This window comes from Monodon monoceros, unplaced genomic scaffold (genome assembly GCF_005190385.1).
Source record: "Monodon monoceros isolate NGI ecotype Baffin Bay Population unplaced genomic scaffold, NGI_Narwhal_1 Super_Scaffold_1, whole genome shotgun sequence".
NCBI classification, from domain to species: domain Eukaryota; kingdom Metazoa; phylum Chordata; class Mammalia; order Artiodactyla; family Monodontidae; genus Monodon; species Monodon monoceros.
The window spans coordinates 28,251,595-28,278,700 of NW_021703765.1; positions in this window are offsets into that span (position 1 = coordinate 28,251,595).

Below are 27,106 nucleotides of genomic sequence, written 5' to 3' on the forward strand. Positions count from 1 at the left end.
TGAAGTCTCTTACAGCCTGAAATATTTAAGTCTTTTAAGAAAAGAGGAAGAAAACATTTCCCCAAATTTCTAACAATGTCAGTAGACTCAACATATGTCATATTGGGCTCATAGGGGATTTAGTTATAGTTCATTGTGGTTTTGACTCTAAATATTTTTCTTGAGCTGAATTCTTCAAACATGTTTCATGACACCCACATCAAGATGTTAAAACTTTTAGAGGAGAAAGTAACTATATAGTTTGTCCATGCAAATGGTGGGCAGTTGCTCTATAGTAAACACACTGCTCTAGAAGATTGAGTCTGAACTTCTTTAAACTAGATTTCCTCCCCCAGAAGGTTAAAGTACAAGAAGTACATTTTTTATGTGAAGACATAAAAAAAAAGAATGTCTTGAAAGCTAAGAGAAAAAGTGTGAGCTGTTTTTTAAAAAGCTGTGGTTAATAACACACTTAGCCCAACCACATTTCTCTTAAAAATAAGTTACAAAATATTTTTCCACTTGTAAGGTGTATTTTGTTATTCACTTCAACACTAAAACTTCAAATTTACAGGACTTTATATTTTAAGAAGTACATTTTACAGTCAATAACTTAGTTTTTTGCTGTTATTGAGCTTACTCTGCTTTTACTGAGGTTAGAAATTGATTCTTTTTCTTTTCCAATTTGCCATTTTTCAAAATCAGAATGTTTATTAGACAGATGGACAACCATCATCAACTTAAGTGAATGTTTTCTAAGTCTTGAATGAGACCTGAGATTTCTTCTGTCTATAGACCTTCGGCCCAAAGCCTCTTTGAATAATCTGAAATCACTGGGAGTCTGTTGATTTTATTTTCCTACAGCTAATATAGGCATTCTTCTTCTTTCTCTTGGCCTGCTCTCCATTAAGTTAGATCATATCAAGTATTCTCCAACCTGTATCAAACAGCCTCCAATGATTAGGAAACGCAGGTTTCAAAAAAACATATCAGGGAGGATTCACTCTTACCATGCTGATGGTAGGCATCAGACTAACAGGCTTTGTAGTCTGCCTTGGTATGCCAGATCTTTCCCTCATGTTGCTGATGAGTTTCCTTACCCTTAAGCTTCATTGTAACAAGTACTGTTTTCGGCAATATTCTATTAGATCTTCATTTCATTTGGAAAGATTACCCATACTTATTTCAATAAACTAATTTCTATAAGTTTATTTCTATTAGTTTATTTCTATAAACTAATTTATTTCTGTTAATAAAGACATCTATTTAGCTTTATATTATTTTGTTTTCATTTGGGGCAGTAGTTATTTTTTTTTGTGGTATGCGGGCCTCTCACTGTTGTGGCCTCTCCCATTGCAGAGCACAGGCACCGGATGCTCAGGCTCAGCGGCCATGTGTCACGGGCCTAACTGCTCCGCAGCATGTGGGATATTCCCGGACCGGGCACGAACGTTTGCCCCCTGCATTGGCAGGCGGACTCTCAACCACTGAGCCACCAGGGAAGCCCTGGGGCAATAGTTATTGTTATATGACATTTTAGTGCACCAAGTGACTTTAAGGCTTTAATTAATTACACTGATATTAAGAAAAACTTCTTTACATAATATCTATATAATCTTAGGGATATTTAGAGAGTCAACGTTGTAATTGCATTTTTTTTCGGTAGTCATAGTTATGTTTCTCTTAAGTTAGAAGCTGTGATAATATTTAGGGCTAAGGACATACTTAGGGCTTGGTATAGACAGTTTTTTTCCAAATAAATTATTGAAAGGAGACTTAGAAAAAAGTTTGATTATTATTAAATAGCTAATAACATGATAATAAATGAGGAAGACATGTGGTTATCTTTGTGTTTCCTTACCTACATTTTCTATTTCATACAGTGTTTCAGATTTGGTATAGATGCAAACATCTAGGCTCATGAGTGAAGTTTTCATTTTTCTCAAAAATATGGGATGAAGGTTCAAGATAGGCTTCCTTTTGTGTCTGTGACTAGGAAGGGAAACAATATTAGACAAAGAAATAAAGTATTTCTGAACAGACCCATAGGTGCTCAGATGGGGCACATTATAAGACCTTTGTACCATTTATACATTCCAAATCATTTCCTATATCTAGGCTCCTGAAAAAGAAAGAAGTTGGTCTGCTTCCTCTGCAAGGCTCTGTCCAGCCAGAGGACAAATTGTTACAGGCAATTGGTTTCAACAGCAAGAAAATTGTGCTTTTTTTTTTAAGCAAATTTTTTTGAAAGGATAGTTGCTTTTGTGCACTAAAAATATGTATATTTCCAATTAATTGTGTCACAAAGTGGATACATGTGAAGGAGACAATGGACTCTCCTTGTTCTTTAGTATGTTTCTGCTTACAAATGCTCTGAGATTTTATCCTGAACATAGAAAAACACTTTGAAAATCATTTCAACTTTCTTGTGTGTTATGCCTACAAATAGTAAGGTCTCCAAATGTTTTTTCTATTTACACTTATATTTAAATATATTTGTATGAAGTGGGCAGGCAAGAATTAGTACCATTTTTCTTAAGAGAAAAAAACCTCAGGGAGATTAAATAGGTAGTGAGGCAATATTGGGATCTGGTTCCCTGAGACCCTGTGCCTTGGTTGTCTCCTCTTCATCAAAGATCTTTTGGGACCAGGGTAGCTTGTGCTTCTTATGGCACCAAATTGAGTCAGTCACTTCAGCTCCTACTTCATTTATCTCTTATATCAAATGGGGATTTTCTCAGAATTAATAGGGATTTCAAATTAATTTTCTATATTCTGTTGCAGAAGATAGCTTTAAACAACTGTGAGCTGTCATCACAACAATAGTAAGACATCAGGAGTTGAGAGATGTGGAATAACAGGAAAAGGGATTTCAAAGGAACCAGAAACACAAAATGTGTAAGAGAGACAGAAGGAGCAAAAATTGCTGAAAAGTGGGTAAAATCCTTTGGCAAATTCTATTTCTCTAGAGAATATGATATTGCCTGGCTGAAACAGAAGAATTAATTGTGTGGTTACCCTGGCCAAATGCTGCTATTCTGGGTGGTAGTGTTGTTGATCAGCTAGAATTTTCAACCTGAGATTTGTGGTGATAGTCCCCATAGGTGGCTTGAAATGCTTAACAGTGTGTTCTTCACAGTGAGTTTAGTGAACTGTGTATGCTTTAAAAATTGCCTGCAGGGGACAGTCCAAATACAAATAACTTAAACTGAGGAGTAAACAGTGAAATGCATTTATGTTCTCCAGTAAACTTAAGAATTGAAAGATCAATAACATTTGTTTCAGGAGCCATTTGCAACTAAACACTGGCTGAAACCAACTGATAGATTCATCTGGGGAGATTTATACCAAACAGAATATTTCTGGATGATTTGTTGAGTTTCTGTTGTTGATTTTGGCAGTAGGGGAACTTACATTTACATTAATAATATTATCTGTTGTTTTATTTTTGACATTTTAATACTTTAGAATACATAATACAAGTGTGATGATATCATTTTGAAGAAGTAATGCCAATATATATCACTGGAACATGTCAGAAATGTGTTGAGATTAAGAGATGATCCCTATTTATGACTTCTACCTAGGGGTACATTTTGGTAAGTCATGGTTGAACCTGATACGCTGAAACTGTGATTCTGATTTTTGAAATAAAAGTATGCTATATAAATTAGTTTAACAAGAAATTATGAATTCCTAACCTGGATATCAGGTCTGCATGATCTGGGCTGAGGTGCTTATTCTCTTCCTTTTGCCCTCATCTTAAAACTACATAAATGGAAATGAGCCCACTATTTGCATTGACTTGGTTCATTCCTTCCTTACTACAGGTTAAAAAGGTCTCAAATGGTTGGGCTTCCCTCTTTGAGGGGAAAGAGAGCAATGGGGAGCCATCCACTTGTGCAGTAATGTATCCTGGATCGCCAGAATACCACTTGCATTACTTGCTGGTTGAAATATAGTGAAACCAATCACAAGTAACCTCAGTTAAGTCCAAGACATTATTCTCAAATTTAGACTATCCAAAATTCTGTTACTTGCTTCTTCAAAAGCTTTGCAATATGAGATGTTTTTGGAATAGAGATAGCCCTTTAATTTGGTTAAATCTTACATATTATAGAGAATAAGTTGAAGAAAATTATATTTTAGAAATGGTCTCTAAAATTAAATGGAAGTTCTGGTATGTGTATATAGGTAAATTCATCCACAGATGAAGCTACCTATATACACATACATATATACATACACAATGGAATACTATTCAGCCATAAAAAATGAATGAAGTTAAAGAATACATTAACGTTAATAGGTAAATACCACATCTTTATTCATTCATCTGTGGATGGACACTTAGGATGCTTCCATATCTTGACTATCATAAATAATGCTGCTATGAACATTGAGGTGCATGCATCTTTTTGAATTAGTGCATTTGTTTTCTTCAGAATGTACCCAGGAGTGGAATTGCTGGATCATAAAACAGTCCTATTTTTAGTTTTCTGAGGAATCTCCATACTATTGTATTCTGTAGTGGATGCACCAATTTATAGTCCCACCAACAGTGTACTACTGTTCTCTTTTCTCCACATCCTTGACAACATTTGTTATTTGTAGAATTTTTGATGACAGCCATTCTGACAGGTGTGCAGTGATATCTCATTGATGTTTTGATTTGTATTTATAGGATGATGAGTGATACTGAGTATCTTTACATGTTCCTGTTAATCATCTATATATCTTCTTTAGAAAAATGTCTATTCAGGTTTTCTGCTCATTTTTTAATCAGGTTTTTGTTTTCTGGATATTGAATTGTATAAGCTGTTTATATATTTTGGATATTAACCCCTTATCAGTCATATCATTTGCAAGTATTTCTGTCATTTAGGAGGATGTCTTTTCATTTTGTCGATAGCTTCCTTTGCTATGCAAAAACTTTAAGTTTAATTAGGTCCCAGTTGTTTGTTTCTACTTTTGTTTACTTTGCCTTACTGAAAATATATGGTTACAATTTATGTCTAAGATTGTTCTGCCCATATTTTCTTCTAGGAGTTTTATATGGCTTCAGGTCTTACATTTAGGTTTTAATCCACTTTGAGTTTATTTTTGTATATGATGTGAGAAAAATGTTCTAACTTCATTCTTTTACAGTTTTCATTCTTTTACATACCCGTCCAGTTTTCCCAGAACCACTTCTTTAAGAGATTGTCTTTTTTCCATTGTATATTCTTACCTCCTTTGTCATAAATTAATTTATTGTAAGTGTGTGAGTTTATTTCTGGCCTCTCTATTCTGTTCCACTTATCTTTGTGTCTATTGTTGTGCCATTACCATGTTGTTTTCTTTACTGTAGTTTTTTAGTATAGTCTGAAGTCAGGGTGGTTGATACCTCCAGCTTTTTTCCTTTTTTCAAGATTGCTTTGGTTATAGGATTATTCTAGTCCTTTGAATAATGTCATGGGTATTTAGATAGTGATTGCATTAAATCTATAGATTGCTTTGGGTGGTATGAACATTTTAAAAATATTAATTCTTCTAATCCATGAACACTGGGTATCATTACATTCATTTGTATCATCTTAAATTTCCTTCATAAATTCATGAACTACCTTACACTTCTCAGAGCATACATTTTTTTTTACCTCACTCATTAAATTTATTCCTAGGTATTTTAATTTTTTGATGTAATTTAAAAAGGGATCGTTTTCTTGGTTTCTTTTTCTGATAGTTCACTTTTAGTGTATAGAAAAGCAATAAATTTCTTTATAGTAATGTATCCTGCAACTTTACTGAATTCACTTAGTTCTAAATTTATTTATTTTTTTTTGATAGAGACTTCAGGGTTTTCTCTATATAGTACCATGTCACCTGCATACAATGACATTTTTACTTCCCTTTCTATTTGGATGCCTTTTATTTATTTTTCTGTCCAGTTGCCAAGACTATGTCTTCTAATGTTATGTTAAATAGAAGTGGTGAGAGTGGACATCCTTGTCTTGTTCTTGGTTTTAGAAGAAAAGCTATCATCTTTTCACCATTGAGTATGATGTTAGCTGTGGGTTTGCTATAAATGACCTTTATTATGTTGAGATATGTTCCCTCTATACCAACTTTGTTAAGAGTTTTTATTATCAATGGATGTTGAATTTTGTCAAATTCTTTTTCTGCATCTGAGATGATGATGTGATTTTTATCATTTGTTTTGTTATTATGGTGTACCACATTGACTGATTTGTGAATGTTGAAGCATCCTCACATCCCTAGAATAAGCCCCACTCTATCATGATTATGATTCTTTCTATGTATTGTTGAATTCAGTTCCTTAATATTTTGTTTATTTCTACATTCATCAGAGATATTGGCCTGTAATTTTTTTTTGCAGTGTCTTTGTCTCGTTTAGATATCAGGGTAATGGTGCCCTAGTTGAATGACTTGGGGAGTGTTCCATCCACTTCAATTTTTAGGAACAGTTTGAGAAGGATAGGTATTAACTCTTCTACAATTGTTTTGTAGAAGTCCCCTGTGAAACCATCTAGTCCTGGACTTTTGTTTGACGGTAGTTTTTTAAAATTATAAATTCAATTTCACTGCCAGCAATCAATTTGTTCAGATTGTATTTTTCATCCTGATTCAGTCATGGAAGATGTACATGTCTAGAAATTTATCCGTTTCTTCTAGTTTGTCCAATTTTTTGGCATAGAACTGTTTGTAGTATTCTATTATGGTATTTTGTATTGATATCTCTGTGCTATCAGATGTATCTTCTCCTCTTTCATTTCTGATTTTTTTATTTGGGTCTCCTCTATTTTTTTCTTGATGAGTCTGGATAAAGCCTTATAAATTTTGTTTATCTTTTCAGAAAAGATCAGCTCTTGGTTTTATTGATCTTATGAATTTTTTCTTTGATCATCATTTTATTTATTTTCTCTCTGATCTTAATTAATACCTTCCTTCTACTGACTCTGGGCTTTGTTCTTCATTTTCTAATTACTTTACATGGTAGGTTAGGTTGTTTATTTAAGAGTTTTAAAATTTCTTGAGGTAGGCCCATATTGTTATAAAATTCCCTCTTAGAACTGCTTTTGTTTCTTCTCATAGATTTTGGAAATTTGTGTTTTTATTTTCATTTGTCTTGAGGTACTTTCTGATTTACTATTTGATTTCTTTATTGACTCATTGGTATTTTAGTAGCATGTTCTTTAGCATGTGTTTGTGTTTTTACAATTTTTCTTCCTGTAATTGATTTCTATTTTCATACTGTTGTATTCAGAAAATATGCTTCACATAATTTCTATCCTCTTAAATTTGTTAAGACTTGTTTTGTGGTCTAACATGTGTTTTATCCTGGAGAATGTTCCATATGTACTTGGAATGAAAGTGTATTTGAAATGCAGTCCTCTGTAAATCTGCAAAATCCAACTTGTTTAATGTGTCATTTAAGGACAATTTCCTTACTGATTTTCTTTCTGGTGAACTGTACATTGAAGTGAGAGGTATGTTAAAGCTCCCCGCTCTTACTGTATTATTGTCAATTTCTCCCTTTATGTCAGTTAATATTTGCTTTATATATTTAGTTGCTCCTACATTAGGTACATATATGTTAAAAAGTGTTTTATCCTCTTCTTTTATTGATCCATTTATCATTATGACTTTCTTTGTCTTTCATTATAACCATTTTTTTTTCTTTTTCTTTTTCCCTTTTTGTGGTATGCAGGCCTCTCAGTGCTGCGGCCTCTCCCACCATGGAGCACAGGCTGTGGATGCGCAGGCCCAGTGGCCATGGCCCACGGGCCCAGCCACTCCGTGGCACATGGGATCCTCCCAGACTGGGGCACGAAACCACATCCCCTGCATTGGCAGGCGGACTCTCAACCACTGTGCCACCAGGGAAGCCTATAGCCTTGTTTTAAAGTCTATTTTGTCTGCTACACCAGCTTTCTTGTCATTTCCATTTGCAGGAAATATATTTTCCATCCCCTCACTTTCACTCTGTGTGTGTCCCTGGCTCTGAACTGATTCCCTCATATTCAGCATATAGGTGGGTCTTGTTTTTTTATCTGTTCAGCCACCCTCTGTCTTGATTTGAGCACTTAGTCCATTTACATTTAAATTATTAAATTACTTATTTTTTATTTATTTATTTATTTTGCGGTACGCGGGCCTCTCACTGCTGTGGCCTCTCCTGTTGTGGAGCACAGGCTCCGGATGCGCAGGCTCAGCGGCCATGGCTCACGGGCCCAGCCGCTCCGTGGCATGTGGGATCTTCCTGGACCGGGGCACGAACCCGTGTCCCCTGCATCAGCAGGCAGACTCTCAACCACTGTGCCACCAGGGGAGCCCTAAATTATTAAATTATTGATAGGTATATACTCACTTTCATTTTGTTACTTGTTCTCTGGTTGTTTTTGCAGTTCTTTGTTCTTTTTTCTTCTTTTAGTTTCTTCCCTTGTGTCTGATGATTCTAAAGGATCTACATTTTTGACTCCACACCATGTTTTGTGTTTTTGATGTCATTTTTTACCACTTCATGTTTATCCCTTCACAGTTTATTGTAGTTATAATTGATTTTATAATGTTTTTGTATTTTAATCTTTATACTAGAGTATTTAACTGGCTGATTCACATGCTTTATCATATATCTGTCTTTACTATTGGATATTTCCTTTCCTATGGATTTTTAATTCCTGTTATAGCCTTTTCTTTTTCACTTAAAGAAGTTCCTTTAACATTTATTTTTGGGTAAGTTTAGTATTGATGAATTATTTTAGTGTTTGCACATCTGAGAAGCTTTTTTTTTTTTTAATCTCTCATTCAATTCTAAATGATAATCTTTCTGGGTAGAGTATCCTGGAGTGCTGGGTTTTCCCTTTCAGCAATTTGAATATACCATGACACTCCCTCCTGGCCTGCAAAGTTTTTGCAGAAAAATTAGCTGATAGCCTTATTGGGGTTTCCCTATATATGACTCTTTGTTGTTCTCTTGCTGTCTTTAATATTATCTCTTTATCTTTAAATTTTTTACACTTTAATTATGATATTTCTTTGTGTGGGTCTGTATGGGTTCATCTTGTGTGGGACTCTCTGTGCTTCCTGTACCTTGATTCTGTTTCCTTCTTTAAGTTTGGGAAGTTTTCAGCCATAATTTTACGAAATATATTTTTTACCCTTTTCTCTCTTAATGCAAGTGTTGGTACACTTGAGTTTTTTCAGAGGTCTCTCAAACTGTTCTCATTTTTTGTATGTTTTTCTTTTCACTGTTTTGATAGGGTGATTTCCATTATTCTATTTCCCAGGTCACTTATGTGTTCCTCTGTATCGCCTAGTCTGCTCTTAATTCCTTTTAGTGTTTCATTTCAATTATTGTATTGTTTGGTCTCACTTTTCTTTTTTTTTCTTATTTTCCAGATCCTTGTTAAAATCTCTCTGTGTTCACCTATTCTTTTTCCTAATTTATTTAGTATTCTTATTACTAGTACTTTGAACTCTATCTTGTAAATTATTTTTCATTACTTGTTTTATTTTCAGGGATTTTTCTCTTTTTTATTCATTTGAAATAAATTCTTGTCTTCTCATTTTGCTTAACTTTCTCTGTGAAATTAGGTGAAACAGTTACCTTTTCCAGTCTTGAAGGGGTGTACTTTTGTGGGAGCAACCCTATACAGTATGTGTGTACCCAGTGACTTTGGTGGAAGAGCTGGATCTGATGTGAGCACAAATCATGTCTTTCCCAGAGTGTGCTAACAGCTATCACCTTTGTAGGTGGTGGGGCTAGAGATCAAGGAAATGAGCCAGAGCCAGGTGTTAACCAGGGCTTCCCCTATGCTCAGTGGCCAGTAGCACCCTATTGGGGGAAGTGGTGGTTCCCAAGATGCTGGAACAGAAACCCTGATTGTCAGGTTTGAGCTGTCTCCATTTCCTCTAAGAGTGTGCACTCTCCCCTTCTTGCATCAGCACCCTCAGCCCAAAGGGGAGCAGTGTTAGAGTAAGAGGGGCTGGGGTGTGTGCTTGGTGTGGGTTAGGGTATGGGCTTTGGCAGTCCCACTACCAGTTAGAGTTCTGATCCACTGCCTCCATAAGCAATACCAATGTTTGCCCAAGCCCTTTTTAGATGCTGTGCTAGGTCTGGCTCCAACCCTCACAACTATGCAACACCCTTGGCTGTGAGAGCTCTTGTCCTAGTGTGGAGTTGCACCATGAAAAAAGAGGGGCCTGAGCAGGCACTTAGCATTGGTCAGGGCATGGGCTGTGTTGTCCCAGCACAAGCCAGAGTCCCAGACTGCTCCTTATCCACTGCCCTCACCCCTTTCAGATTCTGTGCCAGGCTTGAGCGGGCTCCATCCCTCACAACTGTGCACTCTCCTTGGCCATGACCACACTTGCCCTAGTGTGGAGTTGTACCAGGGAGCAAGTGAGGCCAGAGCAGGTGCACATCTCAGGCTGGAGCACATGCTGGTGCAGTTGCAGGAAACTGACCAGAGTCCCAGGAAGTTTCAATCTTCTTCCTCTGCCTTGTTTTGGGAGTAAGCAAGCATGTGCATGCTCTTCACCAGTGGAGGCTAGGTTTCTTACAGCCTTGCTGTCGGTCCCAGTGGTTTACAAACCAGCTAATGGGACTTGGCCTCCTCGTGTCAGACTTCAGGGCTGGGCCATCCAATATGTGGTTTGAACCATTCACTCTCCCAGGAGGATCTCCAAGTCCATGTAATTCCCCTTTTCTTTTGTGTCCCCTCCCGGGGGACAGGTCCTGACTTGATTGCTTCTCTTCCTTTCCTACTTGATTACTTGTGAATCTTCCTTATAGCTTTGGTTGTATAAGAGACTTTCTTCCAAGCTCTAGTTTGTTTTTAGTGAAAATTGCTCTAATGTAGATGTATTTTTGATGTATTTGTGGGGTAGGTGTGAGCTCCATATCGTCCTACTCTGCCATCTTGATCTCATTTCTCCTTCCCTTTAAATTTTGAATGACAGTGACCTCTATTTTCCTATACATTTTATTTGATTGCTTGAGGACAGAACCACATATTCTCAACAATTCCATCCAAAGTCAATACTGGTATATAAGCCAGGGAGTAGGACTTCATATACAAGGGTTTTGCAATGCTGCAAGCATTTTTCCTGTATGTTTAACCCTTTTGCTATGGTCTGAATGTTTGTGTCCCCCTAAAATTCACTTGTTAGAATCCCAACACCCAATGTGATGGTTTTAAAAGGAGGGACTTTTTGGAGGTGATTAGGTCATGAGGATGGAGCCCTCATGAATGAGATTAGTACCTTATAATAAAGATTCCACAGAGCTTTCTAGACTCTTCTGCCACTTGAGGATACAACAAAAATTCCACAACTGTAGGAGACGGGCCCTTACCTGCCCATGTTAGCATGCTGATCTCAGACTTCCAGCCTCCAGAACTGTGGGAATTAAATTGCTTTTGTTTATAAGCCCCCCAGTCTATGGTATTTTGTTATAGCAGCCTGAACAGACTAACACACGTTTATTGAAAGTACCACTTTAAATGAAGTGTTGATGGGCTGTAATTTTTATGTCATCCAGATACAGAAAGCTTTGTTTAGTTAGTATCTGAATACAAGTTTCATTAAAACTGCTCATTCCTACCCTTCTAAGGACAATGTCAACTAAAGAAGGTTGCTTATGAGTTTTTCTTGATAGTTCCACAGTAGTAAGCCTTAAGACCACTGTCATTTGTTGAAATCCACCCTATCTCTGATTTATTGAAGTAGAGATAGCTAACCACTAATAGTCATCCTTACTCACTAACTCCCTTAATTATTTCTAGGTACTACAGTGTGGCACATTATCAAGGAGTTTTTACTGCCTTCAGGCTGCTATTACTCTGTATTATAGTCCACTGTAATCATTCTAATGGTTTAAGATGTTGCAACTAATTTAACCAAGGCCCACACACCAGAAATGCTGGAATTGTCTTAGAATTTTATTCTACATCCAACCATTACATGAAGGAGGATATATTACTCATCATTTCTTTACAAGTGTCAGTGCAAACCCAACTATCAAACAAAAGTTGAACATAAAAGCTTTTAGATTACAGCAATTATTACAGATTTTACATGAGATAAAAATGTAATTGCTCCATTTCTTTCATTCTTTCTTTTTCCCTCCCTCACTGCATATTTTAGACCTTCCAGTTTGACTGCCAGGTCAGACCCAGCACACAAAGACATTGGTCATAAGACAGTGGAGCTGGAGTGTTCCTTTTCATAAGAAATGAAATGCTTGAAATTTCTCTTCCAAATGGATCACAATATTTCCATTATCATTTCCATTTTAAAATCTTTTGTCCATGTAAACTCATGCATTGCCTATAGAGGAATATTTCTAGCCATTTGGATAGTTACAGAGAATGAACTTAAGCAGCTATCCTTCACAAGCAAAGAGGCACACATATTTTTTCACTCTCCTTTCTTTCTCCTCTTCCATATTCATTAACTCTTCTTAATTCTTTGAATCTCTTCTATTTTTTCTCACTCATTTCTTCTTTCCTATTTTACCTCTCTACATTTGTCCCTTACTAATTCCTTCTCTTTCTTCTCTCTAGAGTTGGGTATTTGTATATCTGTCCATTGTTCTCTTTCATATAGATTCTCTCTCCTGTAAGTTTTAAGATGTTCCTATTTTAAAATTAACCCTCTGCTTAACAGGACATGTTTATATGTTACTTGGCTGGGAAGGACTATTGCCCAATTTAGAAAAGACATCATTTTGGGAACGTCAGTCTTTTACTCTTCCACATGCTCACAGAAGCAGTTCTATGGGGAGTCTTCCCTCATCCCTAGGATGTGGCAGACCCAGGTTTTAAATTATTTTTCCCTTTACTGAGTCTATGACTTTGAACTAGATTTTAAACCCTTTGTTGTTAGTTCCTGATGTATAAAGTGAGGAATGTATTTGTTCTTAATCCTTAGGATTATTGTTAAATAATAGATACAAAATATTTTATACAGGGCTTGGCCACATGATGAACACAATATATGTTAGTTAATATTATGTTTCCCTATTCGTATGTAATAATGTACAGCAGAAATTAATTTCCATTTTTCATTAATGTCCATTTTCTGCTGAGTTTACCTGAGCACATTTCCTAAGTTATTTTGCAAATGTGTGGCCATATAACTGTATTTATATAATGAAATAAAAATGGACATGTTTTATGTAGTTTCTGGGATGATCCCTTAAATAGAGGAGGAACACTGTTCTTTTTCCCCTTCTTCATCTTGCTTACATAAACACTTGTATGATAGCAGATGCTCCAGCAGTCACTTTTGACCACTAAGACAAGATCTTCTCCTAGGGAAGGTGAGATAGAACAAAATGGATTCCCATAGTTGTCCTGAATTGCCTATATTTGGATTATAAAAAATGTGAAAATACATTTTTTATTATGTTTGTTACTTTTTAAAAATTATTTCATTCTTTTATTCTATGCAGTTGAATACTAACTGATAAATTTAGCTTTCTCTAATCCTTGCTTCCCTACCTGTTTATCTGAGCTTCTGGCATTATTTATTTTGTTGTTCAATTTCTACATGTCCCTATTTCCTAGGGTACTTATTTTGGCTTTTGCCAATATGGAATGTTTTTGTGCTGGTATATTACTCTTCCTTTCTGCTGTTTCTTTTCTTTCTTACCAAGTTAGCCTGACTTCTAGTCTGTCATCATTTATGCTTATCTGCCTGGTTTTTATCCATGTACTATTCTGCCTGTAAGGTATGTCACCAAGTAACACACATAACCTTGACCCCTGGATCCTGTTGGTCTACTGGGGACATTCCATTGACAATTCTCGTATTCAACTTTGAGCTCTTAATGTTTATTTTTTTTTTTTTACCTTAGTGTTGCCTCTTTCACATTTATCTTTTCCTTTTTTAAAAAATGTATCAATTTTCTCTTTCTCTCTATTAATATTTTTTCCTGTGTGTCTTATGCTTAACATTAGCAATCTACTACGTGTTAAATATCAAAATAAAATGCTGCACATTTTCATTTACATATATCATGCCATGTATCTTACATCTGACAGTTTCACCTTCCTCAGTACTTTTGGTGAATGCCCTTTAGAAATAGAAAGATAAAATTTCCACCTAATTATAGTAGTTTACATATGCAAACGTTTTCAGATTTAATAATCACATTTCCCTAGAAATGATGAATAAAGCCACATGTATTTTAAGTGAATCCTGTGTTATTAAATTACTGTCCTGTGTCATTTACTGTAAGAAAATCATTTGACTTTGAAACTGTAGCTTACTCTATTGCTTAAGCAGACTTTTTTTTTGTTTAAGATGTGGGCATGGCTCTCCATGTAGAAATCATTTCAGGGAAATTTAGAGAAAATAATCACTAATCACATATTCTTTTAATCCTTAGAAATTGTTACTTTTGTCTAAATTTCACACCTTAACACTATGAACTCATTTACATTGAAAATAGTCTTTAATAGGGTCTAGGAATGAGGAAAATGTAATACCTTCTATAATTTGTACACACTCAGCTTTAGAGGAAGAAACAAAATAATTGAGAAAACACTTCAATTTCTCACTTGGCTTGATGTAACTTAGCTGCCCATGTTCTCTATAGGAAAATAAATCTAGCTGTATTACACAGAGCAGTGGTAATTAGGGAGGACTTGATTTTAGCACTGGAATGTGACATTGAAAATAATCTAATAAATTTGAGAACAATGGAAGTTGAGTTCTCCAGGAAAAAATTCAAAAGTGAACTATTCAGTATGAATTGAGACTCATTAACAATATGCCATGTTTACAGTGTGTATTGAAGTGAAAAGAGTATATTCCACAGATTTTCTCAATATAATACACACAAAAACCTAAGGAAAGGTGTAGTATGTATATCCTTATTTACAGTACATTCCTGAAAAGCCATTTGATATTGAGAAGTAACAACTGAGACCATAGAATTGAATCCACATTTTCAGACCTAACCACAGCCCCTACACTAAGCAGTCAACTGAAGAAATCAGTGTGCCTGGGGAGAGGGCTATCATTTGAAGGGGGAGTGTCAATTTATTCTATATTCACTCGAAAGCCAATTCATTTTGTGTTCACAAGGATCAGTGGGTAGAAATTACAGGGAGGCTGATTTTGCTGCAACTTGAGGAGGAACTTTTCAACAATTAGAGCTGTCTAACTAAGGAACACTTTGCTTTGTCAAATAAATGAACAGCCTGTCACTAAAGGCATTTAAGCCAAAAGCTGAAGACTACTTCTCAGGAATGTTGGAGAAAATATTACTGCATGGGTGACATGAATGACATATAAGACTTTATCTAACTTAAAGATTCTGTGGATGGGGCTGGATGACATTGGGGGAGATGATCCATATCCTTGCACATCAGGGTCATATCTAGTCAACTCTGATGTGCTATGGAACCATGCAATTGTAGATCAAGCCTGATATTTCTTGCAGTTCTCTTTGAACAGATTTTCAGTTCAATTGGCAATCCAGAGTGGTTGAACATGATGGATTAGAGCTCTGCTATCTAAAATATTTAAGATTCTTATTATTGATGTTCTTAAAATATTGTCACTTCTGGAATAATTAGATGTGAATATTTCATATACTGAAATAGCACCTCAAATTATGCTTTTGCATTTCTTTTAAAGGCTTAAAACTTCTTATTGAGCACACTCGAAATAACTGATATAGAGATGTGGCAGTGGGGAATTGGGCAATTGCTTTAATCTGGGGTGAAATCAAATTTAAGAATTTGAGCATGGAATTCTACATTGCTAAAATGAATCTCCATCTGCCTAAACATTCATTTTTCACTTCTTTTTCTTTGTACCACTGTGAAGCACAAAAATTCCCTTATTTATCTTGTACATTTCTAAGAGCATACTGTTTTCCTCCTAGGGAGAACTTTATGCCCTAAAAAACTGTATTCCATATGTAAGAGTCAAACTTTAAAGCTTTTCACTGGAGACCCCATGGTGGTGTTTAAATAACTTGTAGGGTCATCTAAACTGCCATTAGATTTTATCCTGAACCTCACAAGAAGGCAAGGTCATAAAATACCCAGAGACTCAAGTCAACAAAAACAATTTTAGGTCATTTCCAGAAACTCATTTTCCACCACTTTCCCCCTATTTGATGAAAAGGAGAGTCACGATTATGTCTGATTTTGTGCTGAGTATAAAGATGTTATATGATAGTTAAATAACTATAGTTTTCACACATTGTTTCTAATCCCCAAGGACATCTTTCAAAGTAGGTGTGACAATCCTCATTTTACTAATTTAAGTAACTCCTAGCCTCCATTAATTGCAAAAGATCATGTCCAAACTTCTAATAATAAGGATTTTTCTATTATTTCAGGTAACAGGGACTCCACTTGACACAATGTTTTAAAGAGACTTCAACTATGGGAAAGGATGCAACTGAGCATTAGTTCAGGAGCTAGGGACTTACCTGTTGCCAATGTCTCCTGTGCCCTCTTTATCTCATCTTCTCATTCTGTTTCTTCAACAGAGTCAAACTGGTGTTCCTATAACCTCTTCCTAGACATTATACTTTTAACATTTTAACTCCAAATATCCAACTTTTTGTCATGTTTCTACATATTTTAAATTAAATAGGACTTTGCTATAATTTTCATAGGAAATATTAATTTAAATTGAATATTTAAGAGGTCTGTGTGTTGCTGTATGTGTCTACTGTTTTCATTTGACTAGAAAATTATTTTACTTTTAATATTTCCTAAAAAATAAACATTTTCAAAGCAGCTTCTGCTGAGTATTAAATTTTAGGTTGATTTTATTTTTCTTTAATTTTAATTTTTTTTCTCTTTTAATATTTTGCAGTTTTCTCTGTAGAGAAGTTTCTTGGCTTTCTTAATTTATTCCATATAGATTGTTGTACTTTCCAATTGTTTGCTGTTAGTATATAAAACTATGATATTTATATATTGACTTTATATCCTATGATGCAGCAAGATATACTTATTACTCACAGCATAACTTTTGTACATTATTTAGGACTTTCTATGTTGATAGTCGTACAAAGACAGTTTTACATTTCAACCTTTAAGACTTTTATTATTATTATTGCTTTCTTTCTCTGAGACTTTCAGAGCTTACTGAATTTTGTGAAATGATTTTTCTGCATTTATTGAGATCATCATATAAATTTTCTTTATTCTGTAATAATGGTGAAATACATTGATTTAAAAAATTTAAACCAAACTTATATTCCTGGGATATACCCCACTTGAGGTTTATTACTGGATCTTATTTGCTGGTATTTTACTAAAATTTTGTGTGTATTCTCATGGCAGATAATGGTGTGTAGTTTTCTCTTTTAGCACTGTGTTTGTGTGTGTGGTATTTTTTGTCAAGGCATTGTTCACTTTATAAAAGGGGAAGTATTTTCTTAAAGCATTCTTGTAAAAATGGTATCATTTATTTCCTTAAATGTTTACTTGGTTTTGCCAATGAAATAACTGGGGCCTACATTTTTCTATGTGTTATTATTTGTGAATGAGTAAAATTTCTTTAATAAATGTAGGCTTATTCAAATTTCTTTATGTTTTATGTCAGTTTAGGTTAGTTGAAGGGACTTGTTAATTTCATGTATGTTGACTACTTATTATAGTAAAATGACTCATAATAATCCTCTAGGATTTACCTCTAGGATCTTTTGAGTATGTTATCTTATATTCCAATATTGATGTCTTGTTAGGTATTTATCAATCACATAAATCTTTCAAGTTACCAAATTTTGGCTTTTTAAATTATCTTATTTCCTTTCACTAATTTCACAAATTTCCACTTTTGTCTTTGTTTCTTCCTGTTGCTTATTTTGGTTTAAATTTGCTTGTTTTTTATTATTGTTTTAAGATGTAAACATAGAAAATCAATAATAGACATGTCTTATTTTTCTAATATCAGCATTGCTACAAATGTACCTATGAGTACTGTAAAGCTGGATTCTACAAATTTTGATACTTTGTGAGTTCATATAATTCAGTTTAAAATATTTTCAAATTTGCATTTTAATTTCTTCTTTGACTCATATAATTTGGAAGTCAATTATTTAAAAATTCCAACATATAAATTTTTATTCATTTATTTTTATATTTATAAGTTAAATTTATTATTTTTAAGGAAGCAACTCTGTATATTACAATCTTTGAAATTTGTTGATAGTTGTTCTATAGCCCAGAAGATTGTCTCTCTCAGTTAATTTTACACATGCTACTAAAAACAATATGTATTCTGCACTTATAAGATGTGCTGTTCTATAAATGTCAGTTTTGTCAAAGGAGCTGCTAGTGTTATTCAGACAATTTTAATCTGATTTGTCTAGAAATTATATAAACAACTGAGCCATACTAAAATCTTCATCTATAATTATGGATTTGTCTATTTTCTTTGGTTTTGCTTTATGTATTTTGAGCCTCAGTTATTAGGTATATACCTATTTATAATAGTTATGTGAGTTTGATGAATTGACCTAACATTAAGCAATATCACTTTTTATCTTTGCTCATACTTGGCTGTTAGAAATATATGGAAATATATTCCACTTTCTTATGCCTCTAATTGCACAGTATATAATTTCTATCCATTTACTATCTTGTTTGGTCTTTGCTCATATCATTTTGTCTTTTTGTGTACCTTATTTTTAAGACTTTTATTCAAGTATAAAATGGATATAGCAAAGAGTAAATATAATTCTCCAAACTGAACAAGTCCATAAAAACTGGCCCTTAGATCAACTAGCTGGTAAACAAAACATTACCAGCAGCCCACAAGAACCCCTTGAGCATGTTTCAAGTCAGTATCCCTCTCAGGATAACCAATATCCTTAGTTTGATACCATAGTTTTTCCTATTTACTGCATTTTAAATAAAATGTATCATATTGTACGTATTACCTATGGTGTGTGTCTTTGTTAAACTATATGCTTTTGAGATTTATCCATATATCACTTTACAGTTGTAGATATATGCTAAAATATACTTATCCATTCTGATATTGAAGGGCATTTGGTAGTTTCCAGTTTTTGTTTGTTGTTGTTATTGTAAATAGCATTGCTATGAAAATTTTGTAGAGCAAATGTTCATAGTTCTGTTGGACATATACCCAGAAATTGAATTGTAGTGTTATAAAAAAAGTGTGTATATTTAGTAAATGCTGTGAAAGAGTTTTCTAAACTGGTTGTACCAATTTACTCTTTCACCAGCTGTGTATGTGATTTCTAACTGCTTCCTACTTAAAAACTACTGGGAATTGCCTTTTTTCAGTTTAATCATTCTGTACATATATAAGAAGCATTTCACTGTGGTTTTGATCTGCATTTCCCTGAAGAATAATGGAGTTGAGCAACTTTTTATTGATTGTTGGCCATTTGAATGTCTTCTTTTGTGAAGCATTTATATAAGATCTCCCCACCATTACTTTATTTGGCTGTCTTTTTCTTATTGATAAGTGGACTAAATATACTAAATCCAAATTCTTTGTTGTATATACATCTGAATATTTTCTCACACACTGTGGCACACTATTTTATAATCATAATGTATTTTAATGATCAAAAGTTTTTAATTTTGATGTAGCACAGCTAATTTTTATTTTCCACTATGGTTAGCAGATTTTGTGTTTTTTAAGGAAAACTTATTCTACTAATGTCAAAATGATGTTCTCTATGTCTTCTAAAAATTTCTTGATTTACCTCTTACAATTATATTTAAAATTTAACTGCAAAAGATTTTTTGGGTATAGGTAAGGATCAAGATATATTTTTTCCTGTATGGATAGTCGATTAACTAACACCATTTATCAAAAGATTAATACTACCCAAGTTAATATATCTTTAAAATAGGTCTTGATATATATTGATATTTAATTCATCCAGGTTTGTTCTTCTTTAAGATTGCTTTATCTATTCTTGGCCTTTGTAATTCCATATGAATTTTAAAAAATATCTTGTTAATTTCCCTCTAAAAATGTTTTTCTGTTCCTTTATTTGTATTGAGATTGCATTAAATCTATAGATCAATCAGCCCAGACTGACAACTTTATCATACTGAGTCATCCAATAAATGTATTTGGTATTTATTCATTTATTAAGTCTTCTTTGATTTGATCATTAATATTGTATAGTCTTCAGAAGACAAATATTACATTTTTCTGTAATTATAAATTGTATCTTTTTGGATTAAATTTAGCTTTCTTTTGTTTGTTGTTGATATACAGAAATGTAATTCCTCTTTGTATCTAGCAGCCTTGCTAAATTCAATAATTAATTCTAATAATTTAATATTATTTCCTTGAATATTTTACATATAAAATCACCCTGTTCAAATTGTCAACTTTAAAAAAATTTTCTTTCCAATCATTGTGACTTTCATTTGTTTTTCTTTTTCTATGTCCATGTTTGGAGACTTCATAGAAGCGATGATTTGTATTCGTGTCTCAGTCACAATCTTAGGATGAAATTAATCAATATTTTACCATTAAATATAGTATCTACTGTAGATCTTTATACTGTTTATCAAATTCCCTATTTTTAGTTTACTGAAGTTTTTTTTTTAATCACTAATAGGTATGTTTTAACTAAATATCTTTAAAATGAGTCCATAGAGATGATCATAATTATTCTCCATTCTACATTACTGTCTGAATTACTTTAATTTGAAATTCTAAAACACCCTTGTATTTCTTGAATAAAACTTAATTGATGATTATGTATTATCTATTTAATATAGCTCTAAATTTGTTATGTTTATATTATCTTTAGATATCTTTACAGTGTTTGAACCTATGACTATGGAAGAATGTTCTGTAATTTTTCTTTCTTTTAGTGTTTCTATCTGGTTTTGTATCATAAAAAGAGTTAAGGTGTATTCCTCCATGCTCTGGAAAAAATTATGTAATATGTGAGAATTTTTTTTCCTAAAATGTTCAGAGATTTTCATCATTAGAGTTATCTGTGCCTGGGATCTTCTTGGGAAGTTTTAAAGAGTGATTTTAGTTTCTTTAATGAATAATAGGTTATTATAATTTTGTTTCTTCTCCTGTGATTTTGCAGTGGTTATGTCATTGAGAAATTTGTTGATTTTATCCAAACTATCAAACTTAATGACATAAGGCTGTTCATAGTAACTTCTTATCCATAATATGTGTAAAATCAGTTATGTTATTTTTCTTATTCCTGATATCATTTGCAATTTATTTTTTTCTTGATCACTTGATCTTTTTAAAATTTTGTTAATCATTTCAAAGAACCAATTATTTTACTCTTTATTTAAATTGAAGTTTGTTGATTCACCACATTGTATTAGTTTCAGGTGTACAACATAATGGTTGAACATTTTTATGGATTATGCTGAATTAAAAATTATTAAAAAAAACAATGGCTATATTTACCTGTAATGTACAATATATCCTTGTGGCTTACTTATTTTATATTATATATATTTATATATATCTCACATCTTCTTTATCCATTCATCTGTTGATGGACACTTAGGTTGCTTTCATATCTTAGATATTGTAAATAATGCTGCTATGAACATTAGGCTGCATGCATCTACCTTTTCAAATTATTGTTTTTTTGTTTTTTCGTTTTTTTGTTTTTTTTTTGGTAAATACCCAAGAGTGGAATTTTTTCTGAGAACCTCTATACTGTTTTCCATAATGGCTGCAACAGTTTACAATCCCCACCATTGTACTGGGGTTCGCTTTCTCAATATTCTTACCAAAATTTTTTATTTATAGATTTTTAGATGATAACCCTTCTGGTAGGTGTGAGGTGACATCTCATTGTGGTTTTGATTTGCATTTCTCTGGTGATTAATGATGTTAAACATTTTTCAATGTGCCTGGTTGGCCATCTGTATATTATCTTTGGGACAATGTCTATTCAGGTCTTCTGCACATGTTTTTAATTTATTGAATTGTATGAGCTGTTTATATATTTTAGATATTAACCCCTTATCAGTCATATCATTTGCAGATATTTTCCCATTTAGGATGATGTCTTTATTTTGCTCTTGGTTTCCTTTGCTGTGCAAAATATTTTAAGTTTAATTAGGTCCCATTTGTTTATTTGTGCTTTTGTTTCTTTTGGCTTAGGAGGCAGATCCAAAAATATATTTACAATTTATGTAAAGATGTTTCTGCCTATGTTTTCTTCTGAGAGTTTTATGTTTTCAAGTTTTACATTTAGGTCTTTAATCCATTTTTAGTTTATTGTTGTATTTAGTTATTTAGTATGAGAAAATGTTCTAATTTCATTCTGTTGCATTTAACTGTTCAGTTTTCCCAGAATCACTTATTGAAGAGACTTTCTTTTCCCACTGTATATTTTTGCCTCCTTTGTTGTAGATTAATTGACCATAAATGCATGGGTTTATTTCTGGCCTCTCTATTCTGTTCCACTGATCTATGTGTCTGTTTTTGTGCCATGACTATGCCATTCTCATTACTGTATTTTTGTACATAGTCTGAAGTCAGAGAGCACAATACCTCCAGGTTTGTTCTTCTTTCTCAATAGTGTTTTGGCAACTCTGCATCTTTTGTGGTTCCATACAAATTTTAAAATTCTAGTTCTAGTTCTGTGAAAAATGTCATGGGTGTTTTAACAATCAGTGGATTGTTTTGGGTAGTATGAACATTTAGACAATATTCTTACAGTCCATGGACATGGGATACATTTCCATTTATTTGTATAATCTTCAATTTCCTTCATCAATGTTTTATAGTTTTCAGAGTATAGGTCTTTCAATCCCTTGGTTAAGTTTATTCCTAAGTATTTTATTCTTGTAAAGCAGTTTTAAACAGGATTTTTTAAACATTTTTTTCTGATAGTTTACTTTTAGTGTATAGAGAAATAGCAAATATTTGATGTTAATCCTGTGTCCTGCAATTTTACTGAATTCATTTATTAGTTCTAATAATTTTTTGGTGGAGAATTTAGGGTATACTCTGTATAGTATTATGTCATCTACAAACAGTGACAGTTTTACTTCCTCCTTTCCTATTTGGATACCTTTTATTTATTTATTTTTGTCTGACTGCCATGACTAAGGCCTTAAATATTATGTGTAATACATGTGGTGAGAGTGGGCATCCTTGTCTTGTTCATAACTTTAGAGGAAAAACTTTAAGCTCTTCACTATTGAGTATGATATTACCTGTGGGTTTGTCATGAATGACCTTTATTATGTCGAGATATGTTCCATTTATATCAACTTTATTGAAAGTTTTTATCATTGATAGATGTTGAAATTTGTCAAATTCGTTTTCTGCATCTATGATGATCATGTGATTTTTAGCCACCATTTGGTTAATGTGGTGTATCACATTGATTTGTGAATACTGAACCATCCTTTCATTCCTTGAATAGATCTCCTTTGATAATAATGTTTGATCGTTTTCTGTATTGTTGAATTCAGTTTGCTAATATTTTGTTAAGAATTTTTACATCTATATTCATCAGAGATATTAGCATGTCAAGTTCTTTTTTTGTATTGCCTTTGTATCATTTTGCTATCAGAGCAATGGAGGTCTCATAGAATGATTTAGGGAGTGTTACATCCTCTATAGTTTTGGGGATAGTTTGAGAATGAAAAAGAGTTACCAATTCTTCTTTATATGTTTGATTGAATTCCTCTGTGAAATTGCCTAAGCCTGGGCTTCTGTTTGCTGGGCTTTTTTTTTTTTTTTACAAGTTACTTACAGTGCTCAGTCCAGTCAGATTATTTATTTCTTCCTGATTCATTCTGGGAAGGTTGTATGTTTCTAGAAATTTGTCCATTTCTCCTAGAATGTCCAATATATTGGCATAGAACTGTTTGTAGTAGTCTCATGATTTTTTTTATCTCTGTCATATCAGTTGTTATTTCTCCTCTTTCATTTCTTATTCTTTTGAGTCCTCTCTCTTCTTGTTGAGCCTGGCTAAAGGTTTATTGATTTTATATTTAAAAAAAAACAGCTATTGGTTTTATTGATTTTTCTATTTTTTTTCTCTCTCTATTTTATTTATTTTTTCTCTGGTCTTTATTATTTCCCTTCTGCTGACTTTGGCTTTTGTTTGTTTGTTTTTCTTATTTTTTAGATGGCAGGTTAGGTTGAGATTTTTCTTATTTCTTGAGGTAGGCCTGTATCACTCTAAATTTCCCTCTTAAGACTGCTTTTGGTGCATCCCATAGATTTTTTAAAATTGTATTTCCAATTTCATTTGTCTCAAGGTATTTTCAGATTTTCACTTTGATTTCATCATTGACACTTTCTTTTTTTAGTAGCATGTGGTTTAGTTTCCATCTGTTTGTGTTTTTACCATTTTTCTTGCTGTATTTGATTTCTAGTTTCATGCCATTGTGGTGGGAAAGAGTGCTTGATAAAATTTATATCCTCTTAAATTTGTTGAGACATGTTTTGTGGCCTAGGATGTGATTTATCCTGGAGAACGTTCCATGTGCACTTGAAAAAAAAATGTGTATTCTGTTGTTTTTGGATGGACTCTCCTATAGATATGCATAAGGTCCAACTGGTCTATTGTGTCATTATGACCACTGTTACCTTATTTATTTTTTTGTATGGATAATCTGTTCATTAATGTAAGTGAGACATTAACATCCCCTAATATTATTGTATTATTGTCAATTTCTCCCTTTTTCTTCTGTTAATATTTTCTTTATATATTTAGGTGCTCCTGTTAGGTGCATATATGTTAACAAGTGTAATACCTCATTTCTATTAATCCCTTTATTGTTATAAAATGACTATATTTGAATTCTGTTTTAGACTTTGTTTTAAAGTCTATTTTGTCTGATATAAGTGTTGTTACCCCTGCTTTCTTATTGTTTCCATTTGCAAGAAATATCTTTTTCCATACCCTCACTTTCAGTCTGGGTGTGTCTTTAATGCTGAAGTGAGTCTCTTGTAAACAACATATATATGGGTAATGTTTTTATCTAATCAGCCACCTATGTCTTTTGATTGGAGCATTTAGTCCACTGACATTTAAAGTAATTATTTATAGGTATGTGCTTATTGCCATTTGTTAATTGACCTCTGGCTGTTTTTGTGTTTCTTCTCTGTTCATTCTTTCTTTTGGTTTCTTTCCTTGTGTTTTGATGATTGTTTATAGTGGTGTGTTTGTGTTTTTTCTCTGTAGTTTTTGTGTATCTATTGCAGGATTTTGATTCGTAGTTACCATGGAGTTCTTATATGTTGACCTGTAAATATATCTACTTCTTTTAAACAGGTAGACCTTTAAGTTCATATTCTAAAAGATCTGAACTTTTTACTTCTTTTCCTCACATTTTCTGTTTTTGAAGTCATATTTTACGTCTTTGTGTTTATCCATTTTACTGATTATTGTAGTTCTACTTTATTTTACAATTTTTTGTGTTTTGATTTCTGTACTAGCTTATCTAAGTCATTGCTCCTCGAGCTTTAGTATATATTCACCTTACTAGTGGGATTTTATCTTTCTGGTAGATAATTTTCTTTTAATTTTTTGATTGATTGATTGGTTGATTTTAACATCTTTGTTGCAGTATAATTTCCATACAATGTTTTGTTAGTTTCTGCTGTATTACAAAGTGAATCAGCTACATGTATACATATATCCCCATATCCTCTCCCTCTTGCGTCTCCCTCCCACCCTCCCTATCCTACCCCTCTAGGCAGTCACAAAGCACTGAGCTGATCTCCTGATGCTATGAAGCTGTTTCTGACTAGCTATCTATTTTCCATATGGAAGTATATATATGTCAATGCTATTCTCTCATTTTGTCCCAGCTTAAATTCCCCCTTCCCTGTGTCCTCAAGTCCATTCTCTACATTTGTGTCTTTATTCCTGTGCTACCCCTAGATTCATCAGAACAAATTTTTTTTAAGTTTCTCTATATATGTGTTAGCATACAGTATTTGTTTTTCTCATCCTGACTTACTTCACTCTATATGATGGACTCTAGGTCCATCCATCTTACTACAAATAACTCGATTTCGTTTCTTTTTATGGTGGAGTAATATTCCATTGTATATATGTGCCACATCTTCTTTATCCATTCATTTGTTGATGGACACATAGGTTGCTTCCATGTCCTGGTTATTGTAAATAATGCTGCAATGAACACTGTGGTACATGACTCTTTTTGAATTATGGGTTTCTCAGGGTATATGCCCAGTAGTGGGATTGCTGGGTCATATGGTAGTTTTATTTTTAGTTTTGCAAGGAACCTCCATGCTGTTTCCCATAGTGGTTACATCAATGTACATTCCCAACAACAGTGCAAGAGGGTTCCCTTTTCTCCATACCCTCTCTAGCATTTACTGTTTTTAGATATATTGATGATGGCCATTCTGCCCAGTGTCAGGTGATACCTCATTGTACTTTTGATTTGCATTTCTCTAATACTTAGTGATGTTGAACATTTTGTCAAGTGCTTTTGGGACAATTCTGTGTCTTTTTTTGAGAAGTGTCAATTTAGACTTTCTGCCCATTTTTTGATTGGGTTGTTTGCTTCTTTGATATTGAGCTGCATGAGCTGCTTGCATAGTTTGGAGATTAATCCTTTGTCAGTTGCTTGGTTTGCAAATATTTTCTCCCATTCTGAGGGTTGTCTTTTTGTCTCATTTATGGTTTCCTTTGCTGTGCAAAAGTTTTGAAGTTTCATTAGGTCCCATTTGTTTATTTTTCTTTTATTTCCATTTCTCTAGGAGGTGGGTCAAAAAGGATCTTGCTGTGATTTAAGTCACAGAGTGTTCTGCCTATGTTTTCCTCTAAGAGATTTATACTATCTGGCCTTAAATTTAGGTCTTTAATGCATTTTGAATTTATTTTTGTGTATCATGTTAGGAAGTGTTCTAATTTCATTTTTTTACATGTAGCTGTCCAATTTTCCCATCACCACTTATGGAAGAGGCTTTCTTTTCTCTGTTGTATATTCTTGCCCCCTTTATGAAAGATAAAGTGTCCATATGTGTGTGGGTTTATCTCTGGGCTTTCTCTCCTGTTCCATTGATCTATATTTCTGTTTTTGTGCCAATAGCATACTGTCTTGATTACTGTAGCTTTGTGATATAGTCTGAAGTCTGGGAGCCTGATTCTTCCAGCTCTGTT